The following is a 6,278-nucleotide window of genomic DNA, read 5'->3' as shown; positions in this document are numbered from 1 at the left end:
AAAAGGCAGCTCAAAAACTGTTATCGGGGTCAATTCCTTTTAAGGATATTATGTAACCTGGAGGATGTGTGCTTCATTAATAACACTGACTTATTTATATGAATATATACAAATATTACTTACAAAACTATTTATACTGGAATGGTGAAAATGTAAATGATAGCTGCTCTTAATTGTCTCATCCATCCATCTTCTTCTGCTTATCTGAGGTCGGGTCGCGGGGGCAGCAACCTAAGCAGGGAAGCCCAGACTTCCCTCTACCCACTCACTTTGTCCAGCTCCTCCCGGGGGATCCCGAGGCGTTCCCAGGCCCTTACCATGAATTGATTAACGTGGACCCTGACTTAAACAAGTCGAAAAACTTATTTGGGTGTTACCATTTAGTGGTCAATTGTACGGAATACGTACTGTACTGTGCAATCTACTAATACAAGTTTCAATCAATCAATCAAAGCTGTTAGACTTAGTCTTGTCTCATTTAATGTCCCAAAAAACAAATTGCTGTATTAGATTGGTAAATTATGCACATTATAGTGTCTACAAAAAATCCCTCTGACTTGATTATTGACGTTGAGTCAACATGCAATTGCACATGTACAGTAGTATCTTACGTATTTAATTGGTTCTGTGACGGCGCTCTGAACTTAAAACACTCGCATTTCAAATTGACATAGCGCATTGAAATTAATTGGCCCCTAAAACACCACCATTTTAATGTGTAACCTTTATATAATACCAATACAATAGTGTGCAGTCCGACAGCGAGGCAGGGCACACCGGAGCCCGCTCCAAGAGGGCGGCGAGGGGGTGTGGACGGCGAGCAAGCGGCGAGGCGGGGCGTGCCGGGAGCGACGCCGCAAATATCATCAGGTGCGTGGGTCCTCTCACACTATACAAAAGGGCGGCAGCCGTGAGCGTCGAGAAGAGAGTTGGAGAAGCAGAAGCAGCTGCAGAGCGCAAGAGACGGAGAGCCAAAGGAAGACACAGACGCGGAAAGCTGAAAAGTGGACCCGAAGAGCGAGCAGGAAGAGGAAGGAACTGAAAAGCGACCCGACCAGAGACTGCGTCATTATTGAAAAATAAAGAAAGTCAAACCTGCTCGCAGTGATGTCAATCCTTGGTGGTCCATGGAACCCGCACGACAGTGAAGGACTGTCACAAATAGAATGTAGTGCAAACAACTACAGTATTTTTATGAAGTAATGTAGCATACAGCATTTACCTTGGAGAGCAAACTTCTACGATATCTCCTTCCATCTGCTTCTCTGTCAAGCACATCATCAGCAGCTGCTCCATGTTTTCATGCCTTACTGTCCTCCGCTTAAATATCATTTTGACGTGGTTTACTGGTGTTAGACTCCTCCTGCTTCAGTGTGGTACAAGCTCGTCACCAAGTTAGCTAGCTACAAACTCTCATGTTTTTGATGATTTCTTTCTTTAATTCAATGATCATCTTCCCTTTATTTTTTTCACCACTCTTCTTCAAACTCAGTTTGTTCCTCCCTATGGTTGGAAAACAAAGATGTGTCAATCTCTCGCTTTAAGCTAATGCCAGCGAGTAAGACCAGATGTTTTGGGCAGATCTTTTTGGCATTTAGAAAATAATAGTAGAGAATGCTTTATTGTATTCAAAATATGAGAGTATTATGGGGGAAAAACAGGTGGATACTCTGTTAGTATTAAGAAAAGTCCTAAAATGCCCTTTCATGGACACATACTTCATATACAATACAACCACACCTCATTTACACCATCACACAAAGACAATACATGCTCTGGTTCACATCTGTCATCATTTGTAAAAACAACCTTGATTTTAACAGACACACCTCACGATTTACAACAAAAATGCTCTCATGGATAAATATAATACACATTAAGTTGTTGTGTCAAACATAGTGCCCACCTCAGGGACGTGCACATGATTACAGAGGGGCAGGGGCTCAAAGTCAGAAAAGGGCAGGAATTTATATTTTTTTGGTCCTTTACACAATATGGAAATTAATGTAAAATTAAATTGGCTAATAGGAAGCTAACTACTTAGCTGTGTGTCCTTTGTAGGTAAAAGTGATTGCCATTTCTTTTGTGTCAACAAATTATGGTCATAATGAGTTCATTCACATTATCATAGGCTTGGAAGACATGAAAAGCAACAAAACACTGGTTTATTATTAGGCTGTTTATTGTTAAAGATAAGCACTTTAATATTGAACATTGAACAGTGCAACATGAGCTTTGAAAAAAAATACAAAAATAAATACCCAAATGAAAAAAACTTCAATGTGAAAATTTGTCCTTCTTCCCTTAAAGGCCTACTGAAATGAATTTGTTTTATTTAAACGGGAATAGCAGATCCATTCTGTGTCATACTTGATCATTTTGCGATATTGCCATATTTTTGCTGAAAGGATTTAGTATAGAACAGCGTCGATAAAGTTCGCAACTTTTGGTCTGTGATAAAAAAAAAACTTGCCCCTACCGGAAGTAGCGTGACGTTGTCAGTTGTTCACTCCCTCATATTTTCCTATTGTTTTCAACGCAGCTAGAGCGATTAGGACCATTACCCCATTAATTTGAGCGAGGATGAAAGATTCGTGGATGAGGAACGTTAGAGTGACGGACTAGAATGCAGTGAAATACATATTTTTTTTCGCTCTGACCGTAACTTAGGTACAAGCTGGCTCATTGGATTCCACACTCTCTCCTTTTTCTATTGTGGATCACGGATTTGTATTTTAAACCACCTGGGATACTATATCCTCTTGAAAATGAGAGTCGAGAACGCGAAATGGACATTCACAGTGACTTTTATCTCCACGACAATACATCGGCGAAATGCTTTAGCTACGAGCTAACGTGATAGCATCGTGCTTTAACTGCATATAGAAACAAAAAAAATAAACCCCTGACTGGAAGGATAGATAGAAAATCAACAATACTATTAAACCGTGGACATGTAAATACACGGTTAATGCTTTCCAGGCTGGCGAAGGTTAACAATGCTGTGCTAACGACGCCATTGAAGCTAACTTAGCAACGGGACCGCACAGAGCTATGCTAAAAACATTAGCTCTCCACCTACGCCAGCCAGCCCTCATCTGCTCATCAACACCCGTGCTCACCTGCGTTCCAGCGATCGGCGGAAGGACGAAGGACTTCACCCGATGAGTTTGGCGGCCCGGAGACGTAGGAAGTCAAGGTGAGGTCGCCGGCTAGCGCGTCTGCTCTCCAACAAAGTCCTCCTGGTTGTGTTGCTGTAGTCCGCTGCTAATACACTGATCTCACCTACAACTGTCTTCTTTGCAGCCTTCATTGTTCATTAAACAAATTGCAAAAGATGTCCAGAATACTGTGGAATTATGAAATGAAAACAGAGCTTTTTGTATAGGATTCTACGGGGTACCATAACTTCCGTTAAACTGACTTCGTCACGCGCATACGACGACGTTTCAGCCGGATATTTCCCGGGAAATTTTAAATGTCACTTTATAAGTTAACCCGGCCGTTTTGGCATGTGTTGCAATGTTAAGATTTCATCATTGATATACAAACTATCAGACTGCGTGGTCGCTAGTAGTGGCTTTCAGTAGGCCTTTAACTTGATGAAAACACCATCAAGTTGTAACTTATGGTCTTTCTCACTTAATGCTCAGACTAAACAACTGAAACGCAATACAGGGCCAAAGATATGGACCAGGGGCCAGTAGAGGGCTGTATCCTTTCTTTTTTTGGCATTGTGCTGCAGGCACAATCAACATGAATCAAGTTTAAATACAGATGGTAATATTCCCAACAGATAACCCATCCATCCATCCATCCATTTTCTACCGCTTATTACCTTCGGGGTCGCGGGGGGCGCTGGAGCCTATCTCAGCTACAATCGGGCGGAAGGCGGGGTACAACCTGGACAAGTCGCCACCTCATCGCAGGGCCAACACAGATAGACAGACAACATTCACACACTAGGGCCAATTTAGTGTTGCCAATCAACCTATCCCCAGGTGCATGATAACCTACATCTTATATCCCCAGAATGCTGAATTATTATTATTTTTAATAATAATAATAATTATTATTATTATTATCATTATTATGATTGTTATTATTGTTATTATTATCATTATTATTATTTTGTTAACCCACACAGTAATAGCAAAGTCACAATAAACTTTATATCTAAAACTCTACTGTGAGAAAAATGTGATCCGCCGTAAACACAGTGCATTTTGTTTTGAAAATTAACCCAGTGTTTTATTTTGTATTTTGTACACTACTTCCTGTCCCGCACGATCCGCTCTGCTCTCTGCGGACTTGATGTGCTGTGCTCAATTGATGCGCCGTGCTCCGACGTCCGGCAAAAACAGAAGCTGACACATTGAATAATAGAATAATACAGCGTTTTTCTGAAATATTATCCATAATAGATGCTGAATAAGTGGACGGCGACTAGACCATAACGCACAGCTTCAAGTTGCTCCACTGTCACGTCTCAGAGGCGCAGTTGGCTCTCTCTCCTCTCACTTATTCACTCACTCGCCCTCTCTCTCTCTCTCTGGCGGAAACGGTAGGCTCAAACAACCCGGTATTACAAGAAAACGTGGAGTTTTTGTACCGCTGTTTTTTTTGTTTTGTTTTTTTGTACATCCCTGACAGGAATTTATTAATGTTGTGTAATTAAAAAAAAACAAAAAACACACACACAGGCAGAGGGCACTTTTTAAGACGAGGCACAAAAGGGCAGGGGCTCAAGCACCCATAGGTAGGGATGATACTCCAAACCGGTTTTCCCGGTTGTTCGATAAGAAAAGAACCGAGTCCTCGGACTCGAATCCCTTTTTGAGAACCGGTACCCGTTATCGAGACCACTATAGTAAAGAAAAAGAGTTGGTTCTTTATTCGAATCCCTCGGAACGAATCCCATCCCGACCAGAAATGCCCCTTGAGACATCACAATAATTTACGTCACGTAGCTCAGTCATTAGGCGCAGACAGGGAAAGCAGGAAAAACAATGGAATAATAAAGTTAAAAACAAAAGGTATAATCCAATGAATAACTTTACTGAGAGATTTGAGCAGGGTAAAACACATGACGAACACTTTTACGACCAACCGGAAACATAGCAACCAGGCTAGCAACGCACCTCCTTTACGGCAGCTGTCACAACGTTCTTAAAACAACCGCAGCACATACATATATATACAACATATCTCCCTTTTTTAACTTTTGTTTTTCTTTCCTTGTAAACAAAACAAAATCACACTGTATATGTGCTGTCTGTCTAATTATAAATAATGCAGACGAGGCGTGTTGGCTGAGTTCTTGACGTTTACTTTCACGGGTGACGACATGCAACAAGACTTTTCGGGGCTACCGCGCATGCTCGTCACTCCCGTTGCATGCTGGGTAGTGTAGTTGTTATATTCCCTAGCTCATAACATCACATCTTCCCCCCTATAAAGAAAGATTTTAACTCAATAAAGTGTATTTCTTTTTTTTTAGCTTTAACTTTTCATTTTTTAGCATTGTAACCACATTTGCAAAGAACTTTTCTCTTCATAGAATTTTCTTTCAATAAAGAAATAAAGTGCAAAAATGTCAAAGCATCATAACAAACAGTTATGTCAAATAGCAGCAGAAGTGCACTTTTTGGAGAGCTGTATTATTTCCAGTTTTGTGCCCAAGGGACTGATTTTATTTAACACTATATTATTATTTATACACCTATAGTGATCACAGAGACAGCTTGTTTTTGTGTTACTGTATATATTTGTTTCTCTGAAAAATCCCATTTAATATACTTTGGGTAACAACAGTCAATATATATATACAGTATATATATTTTTTTTAGGGGGTAACAGTCAATATTTATTTATTTATTAGATTTTATTTTTTTCTTATATAATAAAAGTGAGCTTTTGTTAAACCAAATATTGTGTGTTTTTTTCCATATACAACAACCTATCTGGACTCCATAAGAGAATCGATAAGGAATCGGTTCGATAAGAGGATTCGATAATAGGCTCAAACTCGATAATTTCTTATCAAACATCATCCCTACCCATAGGGCCCTATGTGTGCACGTGCCTGGCCCACCTTAGTGACCGTGTGAGCAGCTTTGATTGCTCTGCAGGGCATTTGTGTCTGCAGCAGAGAAGGCATCAAACCACACAGTTTTGCAGTACATCAGCACTGGTTCTATGGTGGCCTGATAAAAAGATACCTGCGGTCTTTCTCCTCAAGTTGCTTCCTCCGAAGCGCATGAGGAAGTGGAGTTTCT

The sequence above is a fragment of the Entelurus aequoreus genome, linkage group LG16 (genome assembly GCF_033978785.1).
Source record: "Entelurus aequoreus isolate RoL-2023_Sb linkage group LG16, RoL_Eaeq_v1.1, whole genome shotgun sequence".
In the NCBI taxonomy this organism is placed as follows: Eukaryota; Metazoa; Chordata; class Actinopteri; order Syngnathiformes; family Syngnathidae; genus Entelurus; species Entelurus aequoreus.
Note: the sequence above shows the minus strand (reverse complement) of the source record.